Source organism: Patagioenas fasciata, chromosome 3 (assembly GCF_037038585.1).
Source record: "Patagioenas fasciata isolate bPatFas1 chromosome 3, bPatFas1.hap1, whole genome shotgun sequence".
NCBI lineage: Eukaryota > Metazoa > Chordata > Aves > Columbiformes > Columbidae > Patagioenas > Patagioenas fasciata.
This window is the reverse complement of record NC_092522.1, coordinates 51,855,653-51,877,021: the sequence shown is the minus strand read 5'-3', so window position 1 is coordinate 51,877,021 and position 21,369 is coordinate 51,855,653. Positions and strand designations below refer to the sequence as shown.

General features: G+C 39.5%; 1 pseudogene; it reads left to right on the top strand.

Moving 5' to 3' along the window:
* LOC136099247 (uncharacterized) overlaps positions 1-21,369 on the top strand; it is a 32,717-nt pseudogene continuing 11,348 nt past the window's right edge.

Here is a 21,369-nt window from a genome sequence, read left to right as displayed (position 1 = left end):
ATGAATGAATCCTCTGGCAAGCAGTGTCCAATTTTATACAGCTCAGAAGCCAGTGGCACAATGGGTAACAGTAATGACTCAACAGAAGACCTGAACTACGACCAAGCTTTTCAGCATGCAAGGCAATTAGGTAATTTGTCCAGTTCTGCATTTTTTCCTCAAAAGTTCGCTTCCAGTGTAACCCAGGCTGGAATTCATGATGCAAGTGACACCCTGGAAATGTTCACTCCTCCTCTGCTCCCTGACTCAGAGCTTGGGATGAACCATTATACTCCCACCTACAAAAACATGGAACAGGTTAGTTTGCTTTAAATAATCACTGAGTTTATAACTGCACATTACATATTTCTGGTAGTTGCACAGCCTCTCCAGGAAGAAAGGATCAGTAACTTTTGTGTCTGTCTATTGGTAGGAAGCTTTATTGGCAAGCATGGATGTGTGCATCATAATACTGTGTTTGATTATATTGCTCTAATAAATCCATTAAATAAAGTGCTTTTCCCAAGAGACAATAATTTTCTTCTCTTGTTGGATAGTTACTGTTATCTCCTTCCCTCTGGTGAAAAAGATTGCTTGTTCTGGCCCCACATCCTCATGTGTGTAAAGGTCATGTGGCATTTTCATGTTCTTATTTCTGTACGTCTTTCTATCCGTCCTCTTCTCATCCTTGATCCTCTTTTTTGGCTTTTTTCCGTTTCTGACTTTTCCTCTTCTTCTTAGTTTGGACAAAGAAATGGACAGGAGTAACTCCACAGTATCTCTTTCAATGAGTGCTCCATGTGCTTCTTTTAAGATAGTAAGCAATACAGTGATTCACAATTACAATGCACAGTGATGCACAATACAGTGATGCACAATTAAAAAAACCTCATGTTTCCAATATAGTTGAATGTATTATTTAGGGTGTGTCTGTGCTGGCAGTTTTCAATCCTTTCTTCACTGGAAGTCTATCACAACTTTAGCCTTTTTTGATAATGTAAAAATCATAAGTACCTGTGCTAACAAGGCAGCATCTTCTGCCGCTTCCCTTAAGACCAACTCACCTCAGATCTTTTCTTATTACTGTTGGTACCAGAAACATCAAGAAACACGGTTTGATATTGTATCTTCATGATATTTTCAGACTCCAGGGCAGCAGGACCAGGTGATGAGGCAGCATGTGGAGCAGTTGCAAAGGCTGGTGGCTGAACAGCAGAAAATCATTGCGCTTTACAACCCAGGTATTTGGGGGCTCCCTCCTCATGCTGCAGCACCCTTGTCTGCTGACACTCACATTAAGGCAGTGAAATGTGGCAGTTCCTTAAAGAAAGAGAAGGTTTGATGGTTGTTTTCCATGGCTGGGAGCTTGTTCTCTAGCAGCTGGGCTAAAACATTCATTTCTTTACACACATTTTACACAAGCTGTAAACCCCATAAAACATTCATTTCCACTTTCGCACACTAAAATTCCAGGAGAACTATGAGGAGGAGTCATTTATGTTTAATTATAGTCCTCCCATATAGACTTATACTGAAGTATGGGCTTGAATGGTACTGCAGAAAATTATAATATAATGGTGAGCATTACAGAAAAGTGGAAATATCCTTTTTTCTTTTTATATACCTATATATGAAAGGCACAGCTTTAACTTAGATAAAAGGAGCAGAAGAAAGGCAACATGCCATGCTTCTGTTAACAGACTTACCTTTAATAGTACAGCCTGTTTTTCACAGCAAGATACAACCCATTGAACAGCTTCATTTTACCAGTGATATTGCCAGAAAACACCATCTGCTCCGCAAGCAGAAAAAGAGGAGACCTCCGCTTTCAACCTTGTCCACAGTAGTAGCACATTCTCCTTAGCATGTGACCCCATGATGGAAGAAGAACTTTGGGAAATCATGTAGACTTGTGATGGCATTGGCCGGGCTTTATCAGGGATGCTTGTGCACAACACTAGGCAGGGAGTATCTGTAAGGGCAGGAAGGTCAGGGGATCCTTGGATTGCTGCTGCTCCTCAGACAACCTGCTGCAGAGGCAGCTTCACCTCACCCATGTGGTAGGAGTCCGAGCAGCCTAAGGCATCCCCTGTCTGCATCTCTGCATTGTTCTGGCATCAGTTTTCTCAGTCTAATTTCAAGCTTCTTTACCCAGTTGAGGAGCTGCAAGGTCTCATTCTTCTAAGATACCAGAGGACAGTTAGGAAAAGAAGATGATGGCACCTTGCATGCTAGAGCTCACTGTAGCCTGATGGGGTCTTACAAATAGCTTTTTAAAGCTGAACAGCTGCAGGTTTTTTTCAAAACTTTCTTATGTTCTAACCATACAAAGTGTGAGAAGTGCTCTCAGTTAAAGACAGCCATGTATTTTGCTGTTCCTCCATGCATGTACAAAAATACTTCATAGCACACCTAGTTTGACCAGTTTGGATAGAATAATTTATAATAAAAAATCAATTTTGGCTGCCATAAAAGGAACTTCTGTTTGCAAAGTTCCTTGCAAAATAGTAAGCATTACTTCAGGTAGAGTTAACGATAATAATAATAAAACCACCAAGAATTTATGGTCTTTTGCTTTTTCCCCCTCTTGGAAACTCTGGGAGTTGGCGCTTGTTAGCTGGCTTTAGAGAAATGTGACTTTATATTATTGTTGCTCAAAAGAAAATGAAACTTTAGCAAGTTTAATCTACCTTGCTAATGTACACAATAGCAATTATTAGTGAACAAAATAAAAGACTTTAGAAGAGTGACACCAGCATGCCTGGCTGTCATTGTATGGATTTTCCTGATGGAGCAATACCACTGCAAGATAGTTGTCAGGAGCCACCGTTGTATACCAGGGAGACAGTCTGAGAAAAAGACAGAACGAAGACTATGGCTGAGTAAATGTAATCTTCATGATCATGTGCTTTTTGCCTCAGAGAAAAGTTGGGTTGGACTGGCAGGCAAATGCTTAGTGAGTCGCCTGTGATGAGCAGGTTGAACAAATACACAGTCTGAAGCTTCCAAGTTTTCCAATGAAAGCAGAACAACCACAGGGCAATTATGTGTCTCATTAATACCTGCCCAAATAGCACAATCCACAGGACACTTGTTAGTTCCACCAGTTCTCTGTGAGCAGAACAGTTAGGCTGCACCACTTTCTTTGGGTTCTCAGAAAAGAATGAACAGTGTGAGAAGGAAAGTGTCCTTGGTGTTGTTACGCTTCATCATGCAAACTCCTCTTCACCCCGCCTCAGTGCTGTAAGTCACTTGATACATTTCTGAAGGAAGGAAGTACAGTTTGTATCATGAACTCGAGACCAACCTTATAAAGTAAGAAATATATTTATAGGGTGCTGTTTGGGTGTATTTACATATCCAGGTACATTTAGCTAACATATAAAGCCACAAATCTGCACTGAAAGTTCTCATTTGTTAGTGGAGGCAATGTAGGTTGAGGGTAGCAAAAGACATTTCATATTCTAGACCCATTAAGCTTTAAAGAGACAAAATATGAAGAACTACTACTATTTTGGTTATGACTGATGATTGCAGCAAGCATGTTTGACAATTTAAATAAAATAACAAAAGCAGAATTTCATTCTTTCACTCTGAACATGCAAACCACCAGGGAACACGAAAGCGACACTGGTTTTGTGCAACACCAGTTTAGCAAGAGATTTCTAGTTCAGTGCAAAATATTTGTCTTAAGCTCCTCTAATTTTTATTTTCTGATAATTGTTTCTAGGCTTTTCTGTTTCTCCTGGGATACCTTCCCAACTAGGAGACATGATGCCACTCTTTCCGTGCTCATCCACTACTCTAATTCCTAACCAGTTCCCATCAGAAAAGTCTTCCCAGGCTGAAAGCCTGGGAGGCTTACAGACCGCTCCCTTGTCGATGTGCTCAGCTTGGCAAAGCAGATCCTTGCTGTTCATGCCAAATGAGAGCAGTTCAGAAGTTTTGGGAGACCATGTGCAGCTTTCAGACTCAGGTGGGTAAAATGTGCTGGAAATCTGGAGCTAAGGCTGTTGTGCAGATCCTGTGAATTTTTGCCCTTGCCAGTGGTTGTTATTGATTTTATTGCAGATCAGGGAAAGGTGTTTTGTTTTCATGGTGGACTTGTTATAAAATTTTTTAAAGTATTTTAAACTTGTTGAGTTTTTTTCTACTTTTTAAATCACAGTTATGTTGCATTTCATACTGACAGAGAAACTGGAACTTGTAGATAGAAATGTAGCCAGAAGTCATTCAATTTGAAAAGCTGAGTTATGTGAAGTAGGGAATATGCTACATTTAGGGGGAGAAGCATAAAAAGTAGGAAGTGGATATAGCTTCCAAAGGTGAGAGAACATGTTTCTTTATCTAAGAAGGCCTGCTCTTCATCAGCAATCTTGGTATTTCTCACATTGATATGGAGTTGCACTGTTTGGAGGAAATACAATGTGAGCTGCTACTTGGTGTTTTCTTTTTCCTACACTTTTCCAGCCTTTTCTTCTGTGGGAAGATACCAAATGGTGAGAAAGAAGAGAGAGTGATTTGCAAGAAATAGAAAGTTTATTTCAAAATGGGGGGGGAAGAGGAACAAAAAGAAGTGGGAATGAAATGGCTTAAAGGGGATGACAATGTAAATCAAACCTGCATCCTGGATACCTTCGAACTTCAGTAGCAAGACCTGACTGTGACGCTGTGAGACAGTCCCATAGTACAATTGAAACTTTGATTTCATATTCTTCAAGCTAGCTCAGGACCAGTACTCTCACGGAAAGAGTCTTGTCTCCTTGTGCCCGGCATCACTATTTTCTTGCGGGGTTAACCTGAACCTGGCTCAGTTGCCCAGTGAATTTTACCAGAGAGCTTCAGAAATACTTCTGCCAGCACGAATGTAGGGAGGAAAGTGGTTGGGGACATCAGGAACCTGAGAGTAAGAACACATTAGGACAGGGGGAGGTACGACTGCTTTTTTGACAGCAGCGCTGACTTAGACTTGCTTTGTGTGTGTAAAATGTTGTCTTGAAGACGCGGAGGCCTCAATATATCAGGTTAAATCCTGACTGGAAGCTGGTCAGTGCAGATACCTATGAAATACCCTTCAGCTGAATGTGTAGTTGAGGACTGGGCTGAACTGAGACCTTCCTGACTGTTGTGACAAGTGTGAGGTTTTTATTGCTGGAAACATAAACATGAGTGTACCAACGGCTTGTCTAATACTTTACATTCTTATTTAAAGGGATAAGCACCGAGCCATTGCTTCAGCGTACTGGGAGCCCCACAAAACAACTTTCCAGACAAGATGCTCAGGAAGAGAACAGAAAAGAAAACAAAGGTGAATTACACAGCTGCTTGGACACGTTGTTCTTGCCTTGCACTGGGGAGCACTAGTTGAAAATTACAGTTCTGGGACACCTCTCATATTAGAGCATGTTGGAGACAGCATAGTCCCACATGTGAGACTCTGAGAAGGGACACATGCTCTGCATCCCCTGTAGCTGCCAACCTGCTGGATCACTTCTGATTCCTTAGACGTATTCTGGTGCAAGGCAGGTGAGAAGGAGGTGACAGAGAGAGCACCGCTTGCCTGCTGTCAGACTGGAGATTTTGGGTGTGTAGCTGGGAAATGCTGAGGGAAGGATGTAAAGCTTTTGTATTCTTCTTGTAGGACCAGAAAGTCTTTTCATTATGTTGTGAAGGACTTCAGGAGCTCAGGGTGCATTAATGTGATAAAGTGATCTATATAGTTCCTGGGTGCTGCAACAGTGTGTTCTATAAATGAGCCGGTAAAGGCTGTTTGCTCCAGCTGATAGGCCTAACTTGAGCTAAAAGAGCAAGTCTCCATTAGCTGACACTTAGAAAAAAAGATTAACTGAAGTGGGAGCCTTCTTGTAGTGAACATAACCAGTAAGCTTCAATAGAAAGATGTACAAATTTGCACTTTTGTGAAATAGGGTAGAAAATGCCTAGTTAGAAAGTCTCATGTGTACAAATACAGTTTAATGAACTGGCTTGCAGGTCACATAATTACAGACATATGAGTAGTTAAGTACTGTCTAACAAAGAGTCTTCATTGCAATGCTTAGCAGTGAACACATTAACCAAGCATTACAAATCTCTAGAGGTAAAGAGTACAAATCATACCATTTGCCCATTCCTTATTTCTAGCAACTAGACTTGAGGATAAGGAGCCTCTTTTTTTCATGGGTTGCACCCTTCCACCTACTTAATTCAATTGTATTTTGTGGAGCATTTTCAAAAATCAAAATCTTGCATATGTTGTTGAAAACATAAACATTTCTAATTTATTTCATTATGTTTATTTTTCATGTATTCATTCTATAAAGGCTTTGTTTTCATTACCCTTTTTCCTGTTGCTTAGATAACAGTCAAGTAAAAGAAATATGTTTCCCTGAAACTTCTTCTACTGTCAGAGAAGAACAAAGAGACCAAGTAAAAGAGGAGATTCCTCTATCTCCCTTCAGCATAGAGGGGAGGATGAAGACTGGAAGCATGGAAGACAGGTGAGAAATTACCTTAACCAGTCAATCAAGCTACAAAAGCATGTTTTCCTTGACTGTACATACACTGTGTGTGTTATATTTGTAACACAAAAGTTCTTACCTTTGCTTGAGAGTGGCCAGGTACACATGGGCAGGGATTGGACAAGTCCAGGGACTGGCAGTTGATCTGCCTCTGTATAATAGGATGCTGGTTTAGCCAAGTTAAATGAACTGGTCTTGCAACTATGATATTCAAAGGCTAGAAGTAAGGCAAAAGTTGGCAGGGAAAGAGGTAAGATCTTTTGTTATACCATCATTTCTTCTGCAGCGGCCATCAGTTTGTAATAGCAGCATCAATCTGATTAACTCCTTCATTCTTGTCTTTGTTCAGCCTCTTTAGCTGTGTCAAGACCAATTTTTATGTGCCTATATAGGGAACAGGTCAGTGAAGTAATCCTTGTTAAAATTATATGGAGAGGAAAAAGGTACCTTGATCGGCATTAGTGATGGAAGAAATGCTCATAGAGTTGTTACCTTTCCTCAGCTGATGCAGATAGAAGCAACAGCTTTTCAACACATGGAGCCTTCCATCAAGTATAAAAGAGAAGCAACAAACTTCTAAGCAAGTACAAGACTGGGAGTAATCATCATTAGTGTGTTTTACTGTGTTAACCATGTGGGACCTGAGCAGAGAAGGAAGACAAGGACCTCCAGAGCAAAAAGCCAAGAAGAGGTGGCAGGACCATAAGTACCTCTTGGCTAGCAGACCTGACCTCATATGCCTTTTTGGATCAGCAGCGAGCTTCTGAAGTCTGTTTCCCAGCCACCCCCACTCGCTGTGCTTTGGTTCACATCATGGTCTTAGCATGAGCTGGAAGAAATTGAAGCACAGAATGTGCTCCAGTTCTTTGTGGTCTTGTCGCTATGGGACCAGGCTTGAAGTAAACTTCCTTGAAATGCCTATTGTCTAATGCTGAGTCCTCAGCAAGAACAGTTTTGGTCTACAAATCTGATCTTGTTAGGCCATGCTGCTTGCTAACAGAGCCAGACAAGAAGATATTATCTGTGGTACAGCGGTGATAGGTGGAGGTGGAGTATAGAAAGAAGAGTAACTTGCTGTGTGACTAGTAACTCTATTAAACACAGGATTTTTTAATATGCAGTAGAAATTATTACTAAGTGCTGTAATTAAGGCTCTAAGCATATTTCTAATGAAATAAGACATGTCCTTGTATGCTGTATTATGCTTCATTTTGAATCAGTGTTCAATTTGTCCTTCCACAACACTATAGACATTATTTTTCTCCTCTATCACTCTTCACCAGCTAATTCAAACCACTCTGTCAGAGAGATAGGGAGTTCTTTGTCAGTGTAATGAGCTCTAGTCTGGAGAAAATGCCTGAAATATTTTTTTCCTTTTGACTGTTTTCTGGTTTTAAGGACTGATCCCAGCCAAAAAACTGTTACTTGCTAAAAGCATGACTAATGTTTAGTCTAGACAGGATGTTTTAAAGTGACACTTACGTGTCACATGATAGTGGGCTTTTTAGTAACATGCTTCACATTAAAAAAAAAATGGAGAGAACATTTCAGTTCTAAATTCAACATCAGCTCCATGAGAATTATTGAAAGAAAATTATAGGGTGTTTCAAAATGATGGACCCACTTTCAAAGCAGATTCCATTCAAATTTGGTCCATCTTTTTGAATCATCCTGTAGTTGGAGAACCTTATCAATGAGTACCTTCCTGTTCCTTGCCTAGGCCAATCATACCAGAAATTGGTACTGGACAGAAGCCTTCTGAAGAATTTGTTGAAGAACAGCTTACAGTAGATAATAATCTCATAGCAAAAGAGCAGAAGGAGCAGCAGGTACTGTGTCATTGGTGCATTCACTTTGTTTTTGACAAGTTCTCATGAACTTGGGTATTGTTTGGGATCTGTTTTGGCTCATTGGCTCATTCCACTCTTCATTCAAGTGATGTTGGAAGATTTTTCCCAAAAGCAAAAAAACTATTACTTAGTCACAGTTGTATTCCCCAATGCTTCTCTTCTTCTCTTTCCACATACTTTCCGGGTGAGAGTTTGTGCCGGAGTATCAACATACTTGGATAAATTAGACCTAAGGTTGGTTCTGTTAGTTTATTTCATAATAAATGATCCATTCAGTCTCTCATGTACAACTAATGTGAGAATGGGGGCACTTCCAAATATAGTTTTTGTACAAGGGCCAAGTACAGTATTACTGTTCTGCTTTTTGCCTTATGTGCAGTTTGAGATGAGTTTATGTCTGACACCCCTGGGAGTCAGACTCAGCATTTTGTTAGGCTTGTTGACTTGGAGGATGCACATTTTGCCATCCAGGAATTTTCTCAATGTCTACTCAGCAAAATAACATCTCAGACTGTTGCACACACACACACACACATATATATATATATATATATATATATATATTTCTGTGTCACATTGTAAAAAACCATTCAAATTTACTTTAAAAACAAAGACAGACAGAACTTGTCTCATTTTCTTCTATATAAACACTTAGCATCATCTTAACCATCTGACTCTGCTAAAGAATGAATTGAGGTGTCACATGGTGACTGCTTCTAAAAGTTCTTGTACCTTCCCTGTAGTCTCAGGGCTGTTACTTATGCACTCAGTTATCCATAGCCAGTGTCTTCGAGACTTCTGGTGTCTCAGCTTTTTTCATTATCATAAATATCTTCCTTTCTGGAGAATAATTCTCAGACTGTGACTGTCAAGATTTTTTGTGTGTTGTTTTTTAGAGTAAGGCAAAAGTAACACCTCGAAAGGCTTTTCTGAAACGAAAAGAAGATATGGCAAGGCTCAAAAAAACCAAACAGAAGTCTTCAAAAGAAGACAGCAAGCATTCCAGGAGAGTTTGTTTGGACTGCTGGGATCATTTCTGCCAGCGTGGCCAAGTGGATGTAGGAATACTACAGCCAGAGGAATGCTCTCAGTTAAATCTGCAGGTCAGTAGCTCCATGCAGATGGAAACACATGAAAAAAAAGCAGACTGTGCTTTACTTGAGTGGGAGATAAAGGCTCAAGGTGAGTGTGAAGCAAAAGTAGTTGAGCAAAGTACAGAAGAAAAAGAAGTGACTGGGAGAGATGAAGACGCAAAGGAAAATCCTGTTGACTCACCACAGAGAAAGTGGCCTGTACTGCTGTTAATACAACCATGTCCTGAAACAGTCACAGAAATGAACCTACAAGTAGGTGAGGAAAGGGAAACTCATCATATGGATTCTCTAGGGCAAGCAGGAAGAACTGATGGAAGACCTGTGGAGGGTACCCTGCAAAAGGGCCTAGGTAAGGTGGATGGCATCTTGAAGGGTCATGTCACAGAAGGAGCAAAAATGCCCTTGGAAGTCGTGCAAAAGCATTCTCCACTTCAGGATTTAGAAAGAGATTACACCAAGGAGACAGAGTGGAGTGCAGGCCCTGTGTTCATGCAGGGACAGAAGTGGGTTCAGGTATGCCCACAGGAACTTGTTTTGGGGAGCCAGAGTGCAGAAAGCAAAAGTAAAATCTGTACTGGGTTTAAGATGGTCAATGATAAGATAGTAAAAATTACACATAGCTCACCTGAGGCTGTGGAGAAGGGAAGCTCATCCTCAGTCTTGCAGCAGAAGTGGCAAAGGAAGGGGACAGCTGCCTCAACGTGGCATGTTGCATCTTTGTCTTGTGAGTCAAGCTGCTTGTCCTCCAACAGTGATGATGACCCCAAATGTCACCACATTCAGTATCCATCCCAGCATGAGCCTCAAAGAGTAGATCATACTGACAGACATTTGGATCTCTCTGATGGTGATTATGCCAGTGACGAGCTCAGTGAAACTGAAAAAATGTTTGTTAAAAAGTACAGCAAATCACCCCCAAGGAAGCAAGATATCCAAGCGATTGCAAGACAACAAGGGCTCTCCTGCAGCACAAGCAGCAGTGATTCCAGTACTAGGGATGTCAGGCTGAAAGAGAGCAAGGCTCGCTCTTCTCTTCAGCAGTCCCTATTTCATCTCACAAGATCAAAAAGGAGAGGGCATGAACCTGAATCAAAGAACGAGTATAGTGCCAGGGATGTTACAAGCCTGGATCTGCCATCCTCAACAGTGGCTGGTGAGGTTCCTGCTTTCAACATTAAAGAAACCCCTGCAGTGGAGGAACCACAGAAAAAACTGCTTACAGACACATCAGGTAAGAGCTACTCAAGTTTTGATTCACACTTATTTTCTATAGGGGAAAAGATTTCTCTTGGATTTCTGACTCATTCTGTGTGTGCTCCCTAAGTATATGCCCACTCTGTCGGTATTTCTCAGTCCTAAACTAGAAAAAAAAAAAGAGAGGAGATATATATCTGCAAGCCCCTTCTTTTGCTTGACTCTCCATCATCGCTAGCCATTTTTCCTAAGTCTTTTGCTTTAGATGCACTTTCAGGTGCAGACTTTTGACCCCATGAGATGGGTGAGAGGTTCAGTGAGTCCTCGGGGTCAGTGCTAAAGTTTCCCATAGCTTAGGTGTGTTCCTCCCACTGACCCCTTGACAGTGAGTTGTTCACATTTTTTATTTACCCTCCTGAGAAATAACATGACTCTAAAAAGATGGGCAAAATAATTTCTCAAATGTGCATATTTTTTCCTAAGACACAGAGAGCCTCACATCAGTGGAAAATTATGATTTCCCAAGAACATCTTTACTCAGTTTGTTGTGAATGTGGTCCAAGTTCTTTGGTCAACGAATCTTTCCAGCCTTTTGGTCCAGTGACCTTAGTTCTGGCAATGAAATGGTATCCTTTTTATCAAACTGGTTTGCAACTTTTCTTATTTCTTAGTTTCTACTGAAGGACTTTCCCCACACTGACTCTTCATCCCAAACCTATTGGCTGTCTCTTTGTGTAGGATCACTCGAAAATTAGTTGTCCTACCTGAAGTAATTGCCAGAGCAGAAATATTAACTTCTGATGGCTCCTAATTGCTCTGTCACAACTTGTTAAGCACACTCTATTCCATGTCAGATTGCTATTAAAAATAGGCTCCTGAGGTCTCTTTGAAAGTTGCATTCAAAATAAGGTTGAACTATGACGTGGCATTCACATTCCTGAAAAGGAATTCAGCTACTGACTCTGATACATCCCCAAATCTGTTTCACTTATTGTAATTTGTAGGTGTTGGATTGCACTACTAAGAACTATGCTGGGAATGGAATACTTGCATAATTAGGCAAAGACACATTAATTCTGTTTGATTGATCAAGCAATAGAGCTTACCGCACTTTTGCAGTCTGTGGTTTTAAATATGAAGAGGGAGTCCATAAATATTCACAAATTTCTGTGTACTAACACAGATATCTATATAGAAGAAACCCAGAACATCCTTACCAGAGGATTAGAGACTGGTGTACGTAATGGACGAACCCCTTCACTGACCAGGGTGAAAGAAGAACGAGAGAAAGCAATCAATTTTTGCAGGTAAATCTTTATACAACAGAAACCAATTTGCATGTGCAGTTAAGGCAAATATTTCCTTTACTATCCTTAAAATCAGGCTGCTAAATTCATGCTTATTAGCTGTCCTCTTCTCAGCTGTGTCTATGTTGTTTCAGAACTGAAACACTTATTTAGCCATCTGGATAAAAAGTGAATACCGAACTGAAGTATGCCAACTGTGAAGACACTGGTACAGTTTGCGACTCAAAGCTGAGTAATGCCAAATGTTTTTTATAAGTTGCTGAACGTCTTCAGATTACACTGAAATCAGTGAGAACTCAGGATAAGCTATTTTATGGGATCAGGCCTCTGATGGAATAAAGGATTAACTTCTCTTATCACAGTCACATCAAGGCAGCCCATATTTCCAAAGATAACAAAAAGTGTATAGCATATGTCAGTGCCAACAGCACTGTTATTTCAGAAATATTTATCTTCAGACTAGACTGAGGATGGATTTGTTACCATACAGATGAAGAACTTGAAAATTCACATGAGAGTTGCTTTTGTAATCTGTAATTATTAAATGCTGAAAACTTTTGGTTTTGTTTTGGTACATCTTCACAGAAGTGAAATAATTCCTTACTGTAAAATCCCTGCAGGAAATAAGCTTTGAAACTATGGGGTTTGGAATAGATGTGCAATTACAGCTGTAACTAATTATAGGTTATGCAAATGCCTCATCAAAATTTAGTATGCTTACAATCAAATAAAATATATAATTTTTAATGTGATGAAATCTGTTAGAAATGACTAGGTATCATCAACTCTAAACACAGAAGAGATTATTTTCCTTTTTGCATTTCAAGCCTAGTTCTTAACTAGCGGCAAATAATCCTAATTTGTTGGTTTGGGGTTTTAATATATAATGCAAACTAAAAAATTGTTTTTCACATCTGCTTGTTCATTCCTTTTGATTTCAAAGACTGTGGAATTAGTGACAGAGAATATTTCTGAATGACAGTTATCAGTTTGAATGATTTCCTCTTATAGCTCTCTTTTAGCAAAATACTTTCACTATCTTAAAAATAAATAATTTCAATCAGGATCCTTTTTGTTTGTGATCTTGCTAACATACTGGAAGATGATCACCAGCTGATCACGATAGGTGTTCCAGATGTGAATATCTGTGGGATTTGGCAATTCATAAAACTACTAATGAAATTAGGTGCTGTTTTTACTTTTACTGACATAAATTATTGCTGTGTAGGGATATATTGGTGCAGAATTACCGCAGTGCACTCTCTGCTGGCCCTGTGTTCTCTATCTGCTGACAGTACTGCCTCACATGGCCTTGATTTTTTTGTAATAGAGCAGGGTTTCAAAAGAGCTTTCTGTGAATTTATCTGTCATTAGCCATAGCAGATAATTCCTGCCTACTACATTGGGTACATCTTTTCACTCACTTTTTGTATTTGATGAGCTAAAACTAATTACAAAACGCAGCTTCTCCTCCTTGACTGCATTGGCCCTGTGCTGATTTATTTAATCTGAGAATCTGCTTTGTATTTTTAAACCAATAAGCCTACAGGGAAGACAGGACGGTCACTGCATTGATAACATTTCACTTGTGCCATGTTGACAACTTGCCAGAAGCAATGAAAATCCTTTTGAGGGTGGCATGACGTGCCTGGACCTGCCCTGTCTATCCATTCTTTTGTTTCAAGGAACTTTGTTTTTAGACCTTTGCAGACACAAATAACACAGGCAAGGGGGTGAAAACAGTTGGGACGTAGTGTGTTGTGTGTATCTGGTACCTAAGAGAGCCTAGAGAGCACTCCAGGCAGCAGCCTGTGCCTCCACCCTTGCAGCACTGAGGTAGTTACCATTGACATCAGCCAGAGGATTCAGTGATGATCATTTCCTTGTTCCTTCAATCAGGACAACTCGTTTGCTATTTTTAATACATAATTTCCTTGTAGGATCAAATCTGTACTCTTCTTGGACCAACAGTAATAGCCAGCAGGAAACTAGCAAATAATTTACTATCATATTAAAAACAAACTCAGCAGCTGGATCATAGTAATACGAATATACTCCATTTGAGGATATGTAAAGATTTATACTCTTCCCCTCTTGCTGGGTTTTTAAGTGTATTTCTAGGTCACTAATGCCTAGAGACATTGAGTCCAAAGCAAAAACCTCTTCTGGGAGCTGAGCTCCCTCATTTAACTCTTAAAGTATATTTGCCTACAGAAAGCTCAACATGACCTAGCAATGTGCATTTGCGGCCCAGAAAGGCAACTGTATCCTGGGCTGCATCAAAAGAAGTGTGATTAGCAGGTTGAAGGAGATGATTCCCCCAGCTCTACTCCACCCTTGGTGAGACCCCACCTGGAGTGCTGCATCCAGCTCTGGGGCCCCCAACATAGGAAGCACATGGACCCATGGGAGCAAGTCCAGGAGAGATGATCAGAGGGCTGGAGCACCTCTCCTATGAAAACGAGCTGAGAGAGTTGAGGTTGTTCAGCCTGGAGAAGACTCTGGGAAGACCTTATTGGAGCCTCCCACTACCTAAAGGGGACCTACAAGAAAGCTGTAGAGGTACCTTCTGCAAGGACATATATTGATAGGACAAGAGACAATGGCTTTAAACTGAAAGAGGGTAGGTTTAGATTAGATATAAGGAAGGAATTCTTCAACACAAGGGTGGTGAGGCACTGGAACAGTTTGCCCAGAGAACTTGTGGATACTGAATCTCTGGAAGTCCTCAAGGCTGGGTTGAACAGGGTTGTGATCAACCTGGTCTAGTGGCAGGTGTCCCTGCCCATGGCAGGGGGGGGTTGGACTAGATGGTTTTTAAGGTCCCTTCCAACCCAAACCATTTTATGATTCCATGATAAACTAAAGTACTTTATCCTCTTTCATTCAAGTCCATGGCTGCGCTCATTTGTAGGAATGACTAGGCTACTGGAAATACAGCTCAGTTTGCAGCCTTGCATGATGAAGTGCTTCTTAGGTGCGAAGCCAGGGAACAAGCCGTGCCTTCTGCAGATCTGCTCTAATTTAGCTATTTCTCTGAAAAGAAAATGTGCTTAAAAGACTCTAAGTTCATGGTCACTATGAGATTAGAAAACTTCAATGAGAATTATTCCATCTGCTCGGTAGAATAAATTTTGCAGCTGAATACATACGTGAGTGTTCCCAGTGACAAAGGACCTCAATTTTGACAAGTGCTGATAATTTTTTGCCACTCCCAGCAGAATCAACATATATGGAACACATCCAAGCCCTCCAAAAATAATTCCCAAATAAGGTACATCTACAGACAGTCCTTTGTAATATTCTTTATGCCAACTCCATACTCTTTGTTTACCTTCTGAATAGAACACAAATGGACCAGTTCAAGACTTTCAGGATCCAGGAGCTGACTCACCCTTTGGAAAACAACAGAGACCAAATTCACACACCGCAGAAAGAAAAAATTGCCCATAGCAAGTTTAAAGGAACAGCTAGAGTCACTGGAGAGAATGTGAAACCACAAGAACTACAAGTAAGGTGTCTTCTGTAGAATAAATACGCAGTTCTCAACAATTAATATCCTTCCATACAGGCATCTTATGGCAGTACCTGAGTCCTTCCATTTGTCACAGATGGCCAATTATTCATGCTACTTCTTGAAGATGGTTGTGTGTACAGTGAAGATATATCATGTTAAGAAGACATTGCTTTGGCTTGTGTTTTAAATGTATATCCCGCTTTCTTTATATGAGACAAAAAATACGTGGTAAGGAAGACTGAGAGGTTCCCATGTTCCTTATACATCCTTGTAATCGTTTTACCAGATGTGAGCAGGTTCTTGAAAAATATCAAACTCTTACCATAGTTAACTTTACATTAGTTAGTGGCATAGTTAACTTTACATTAGTTAGTGGCGTAGATTTATTTGCCATCATTCTCTATTCTCATCCCTGAGCTGGGAGTTTGTTGATTTTTTTTTTCCTTAAACTATCCTGACATTTGCCTTTGATGTATTATATTTTGATGATATCTGTATATCTAACAACCTGGCCTGCCTAATAACATCCCTGAGTCATTTATTGTGGTTTCTTCCAAATTCCTTTAGGGCATTCTATTTCTCTGAATCCTCTATTTCAGCCTCCTTAGTGATAAAGCAATCTCTGAATATCTGTGGTTATTATCCCTCTTAAAAATAGCTATACACAATATAACTTGAAGTAATCGTCTAGAACAGTCACTGATAAAGAGAATAAAAAATGGTGAGCCATGTGAGACAGTGATAAAGGAGATGGGAGCAGCTAAAACTGTATTTTTATAGGATTAAAGATTAGGCAATGGTAATGCTCAGAAATGTCTGGAACAATGTTCTTCTGCAAAAAGATATCTAAAACAAACTAATAGATTTGACAGCAAACTGACAAGTTCAATTATTATCTTGACCAGAAAAGTTTCAGAACAAATTAAACTGGTGAGATAGTACTTGTTCAAACTCTCTATACTTTTGTTGTTTTTCATTTGTACATTTTTGAAATACATGTTTTTGTACCTTACACATGGTGAATATTTTCTATGTTCATGTTCCGTATTCCTCTAGAGGTAACATTTACAACAGGAGTTGATTAACTCTTTCAGTGAGTTTATTTTACTATTTTGAATATAGTCTGCACAATATTTTGAAACATCAACTTTATTTCCACCTTTCATCTTGGATTTAAAAAAATTGTTAGAATTTCTGCTGGGGAATAATTGTGTTTCCTGATTAGGTCTAGCCCTAGAGATTATGTTTGACAGAATTGTTTTAATCTTTTGTTTGCACCTGATAACATAATGAGTGCAGGTTCAAAAGATTAGTTTTCCATAAAACAATTATAGAACACTTTCTGAGACACTTATCTATGTGATTCCCAAGTTCAGAAGTCTACTTTTTCTTGAAAATGCCCAATAGATATGCAAAATTGTGATAAGGCAGCTTGCAGTAAAGAAAGGATGATGATGAGGATACAAATGTGCAGATACACAAGTGAAGGGAAAGTAGGAAAGGGTTGCATATGACAACTGGTTGACTACAGAACAAACTGCACATTTCTCGCTTAACTCCACCAATGTTGCGTTTGCAACATCTAGCATGAATGCTTCAAAGGAAGAGAGCTCAGTGCTGGCATCAGCTCAGCTGAGGGAAGAAGAAGGAGGGAAAAAAAGACTGGAGATGCATGTGTACGGAAAAGTCCTCTTCAAAGTACACCAAATTTCACTACTTTGATTTTCCTGAACTCCATTGAAAGTTACGTCTTTGTGATCCCCTGCTGTTTGTAAGGATCATTTAACTAATCATGTGCCCTTGTAACTACATTAAGATCTAACAAATTTATGTTTTTGCCATAAAATATACCTTGTATCTTTTGCTTTTTTTGAAAACATCCACATTTATAGTTTTTTTGTTGTGTTTTTTTTTTTTTTTTTTTCCCCTGATTAGTTTGCATTTCCTGATTTTTCCTTCACACAGCAAGGACTTTTCTCTGCTTGCTTTGTAACAGTTTGTTTTATAATTTCAGCTACAGCATTTTGCAGGGCAGTGTTTTGATTGTGATTTTTTTTTAAGAGATAATTTAAAATGTATTCTATTTATATTGCAGACCTTTATGCTGTAGACCTTTAAGCAGAACAAAATACTCCATGCTTCCTTCTGGGTATATAAGGTGGGCATGCCTAGTCCAGAGCAGGCAATGACATGGCACACTTTTTTCTATTGGTAGATATTAAAACAACAGATTGCGGGACTGCAGGAGGAGTTCAAGAGAAATGAGTCCTGCTGGCATGCTGCCTATGGCAAGCTGAGAGATCAGGTTGAGATGCTGACCAGGCAGAACATCGAGCTTCGAGATGAGCTCAGAGTTTCAGAACATCAGAGATGGAAAGCAGAAAAAAACACAGAAGCTGCGGATTTCATGGACAGAAAATCAGAGACCCCGGTATTGGAAGATCTTATCTGTTCAATAGTGTCTGAAAAATTCAGGCATAGTTTCTCTTTGCAGCTGGCATGTGGGAATACTGTTCCTCCATTCCTGCCACGATCAGCCTGAAGGGGGGAAATTCAGCTCTGTAGTAAGCCATGTTAAAATACTCTTACTGTGGTCCTCTTCCACTTGGCCTTAGTTATCCATGATATGGGCACCTCTACAAGATAATTCAGCCAACCTGTCTTAGACATTTATATCAGGGCATATGTATCCCTCCACTAACTGAGAAGGGAGTTTAGATAACTCATTTACATTCAGTGCCTAAATTAGACAATTGAAGTTACCTGGAATTAATGCCAGTATTTATGTATATAATGCAATTTCCTTTTTTAATAGAAGAGCTCTTCAGCCAGATGCAGGCTGCTTTCTGGCAATAGATATAGTGGGACCTTTTATAAAACCTCATTTCAGTTCTTATTTTGTGGTATTATCTTTCTGGGAAGAAAACCCTATTGGTGTCCTGCCTTGCAAAGTTGGACTCCTGAAGGAGTGGAAAATATAGTGCCTAGTGTAAATGTCTCCAGCAATCTCCTGAAATCAAAGAGGTTTAATCGTAGGTTAACAGATCCCATTGGTATTTCTCATTCAGTATCCTATTTGTTTAATATACTTGTAGAGTTACTTGCTACCTTACTATAAAACTGGCTAACTTCATTTAAGGGAGTTAAAGGTAGAAGAGAGTTGTTACCCACTTCACACACAGGAGACAGCAAGTCTTAGTGGAATCAAAATGTACAGACTAGAATTCAAAAGGCAGAATTCTGGTTTGAGTGGGTCATTTCATCTCCCATGTATTCAAGGGAGAAAAATCAGTTCCTTTAGAGAGAGATCAGTTTCATCCTATGTGTATCAAGGTGACAAGAACAGATAATCGTCTTCTAGATGGTGCAGTCTAGTGAGATGAAGCCCACTCTTCCACAGAATGGCTGAACCTAGGAGAAAATAAAATTGCATCATTTACTCCTAGATATTTCCCTAATTTGCAACTCTAATTTCTAGTAATATCTCTTTAAAGACATTGAAACCACTAATTAAAGTGTCTTTTGCTTTATGATGTGAAGAAGTTTTGGTCTCTATTTGATTTTAATGTACTTGTTAATGCAATTTTTCACCTATCACTATTAAGTTTCATTGAGAATGTCATTTCAAGTTACATTTCACTTAAATTTTCCCAAACCTACCTGTTCATATGACTCATCCTTTTACAGATTGTGATGGTCAGAAAAAACTCTTAGTCACATGTACAGAATGAAAATATATAAAAATTACAATAAAAGCAAGGATAAGAAAAAGTTAGCTAACTTTTGATGCAGGTCAGATTTCTGTATTATTTCTACTGCTTTGGGACATTTGGTGATGTAGAACTACTGCTCAAGACACAGAAGATTTTTGTTGTGTGAGAGTAATATTAGGATGCTGTATGTAAAGATGCTAGGATGCTATATGCAAAGATTCTTGTGTCTGATATCAGGGTGTTTCAGTCCATAGAGTGCAAGATGCTGAATTTCATTCATTGTGTTTAAATATAACTGTATTTATTACAAAAGAAAAGCTCAAAGCTCAGATGGCTTTGAGTGTTGTTTGATTCTACCAGCTGTGCCTTGAACGTAAAATTATGTATTTATAATAAATTCTCCATTAGGTTGCAGAAGCTATTCTGCGAGAGACAGCATCTTCTCCCAAACAAGAAGAAAGATCCTGGAGAGATAATCACAAGAACTACAGCATCTCTCATGTGGGCCCAAAGACATCTTTGCAGAAACATCTCTTTAGAGATGTGAATAGCAAGGTATGTACTCTTATTGCCAGTAATAACTTTTCCATAGTTTCAAATATTTATCAAAGAGAACATTATTTGTAATCAAAATTTGTGCAAATGAAAGTCCCTGTATAAGCATGGTCATGTTTTCTTGCAGTGCGATTGTGCTGTGATTCAGAACAACTTCGCTTGTAGTTTTTTTCCTGGTTTTGCAGTAGCAGGTGACAACACTTTTTTACCTTTTCCAGACCTAACTGAATTGTCTGTTGTTTCCAGATATGCTCTGAATTAACTGGACTTGATATTTCATGGATTGATTTTACAGAGAACTGGCATACCTTGCCTCAGCAAACCATAAATGCAGTATTTTGCTATTTGCGGCCTTACTTGCCAATAAGCACTAGTGGCCTTCCTGTCTGATAAAGTCAGAGGGAAAAGCACTTAGCTTTTTACAAGCTGTGACAAGTTAACTCAGTATGTCAAGTGAGATGCTTGTTTCTGGCTGCTTCTCCACAGCCAGTTTACTGCATTTCTTATACATCTCACTGTTTGGAATATATAGATATCTAAATATCTTGTAATCCTTTTCTTTCTCTTGGCTTTGAATTTCTTGCTTCTTATTATGAACATCTTGAATATGACAAGTCCCCATTCTTCCTTTTCTGCACAGTTAGCTGAAATCTGTGCTTTGTTCAAGTGAACAATCTCTGAAACTCTTCCTACCTACTGGAAACTAACCTTCTGCCTCCATTGGCTAAAGCAAAACTTAGCTCAGGTCACCCAACACACTGTTGTCTCTGCCTGTTTAAGGACTGAGATCAATGTAAAATATGTCAGATGAGAAAGGAGGCAACTATTCCAATGTAGTGATCATGACAGTGTGTGACTTGAAAGTCACAAGATGGTGGCTTTAGTGAATCCTGCATTGTATGAAAAGAGATAATTATAAGAATTACTATAAACTGAATATGCTTAAAAGAGCAGAATCAGTCACATGTTAAATAGTAGCTTCAAGGAGGATGCAGGTATTATGTGCCTGCCTTCAAGGCTAAGCAATATGTGTTTTTTATAAGTCAGAGGTTGAGGGTTTAGCTGGAGGAGTTTGGTTTATTAGTTCTATACTGATGTCAGATCTCCCCAGTGCCTTCTAGAGCTGGGATCTCTCCATTCCTCTGTGTTGCGGTGAACAGAATTACAAGCCAGACAAGTAATACGGTATATAATATCTGCAGTTAAAGCGGCCAGTAAAAAAATCTATCTTTGGTAGCTTACCCTGGAAATTTTCAAGGTATGAAAGAGTTTGTTTCATCTGAACATCTTAAGCACTCTTGCAAAATGAGGAAAAAACAGAAACATTTGTTCTACATAGAGACTCCCTAAGACCTACTGAGTTAATTTTCCTCCTGTGGCACACAGCCACATGCAAAAACATTTGTGGCTTCAGCAACAGTTCTGAGAAGGGGGGAGCTGAGGACAGCAGACTTTTGAGCTTGCCATTATCTGAGCTTTCACCATCCATCCAGCATTGGATCTAATCCAACTGGAATCCAGTACAAGCAGGAGCTAGACTGGTGGGCATAGTGCCCACGTGTCCTGAGCGAACTTTGAAATGTTTGACAGAGACACACATTTTTTATCGGATCTGATCTCAGAAGAAGGCCTTGCAGTGAAT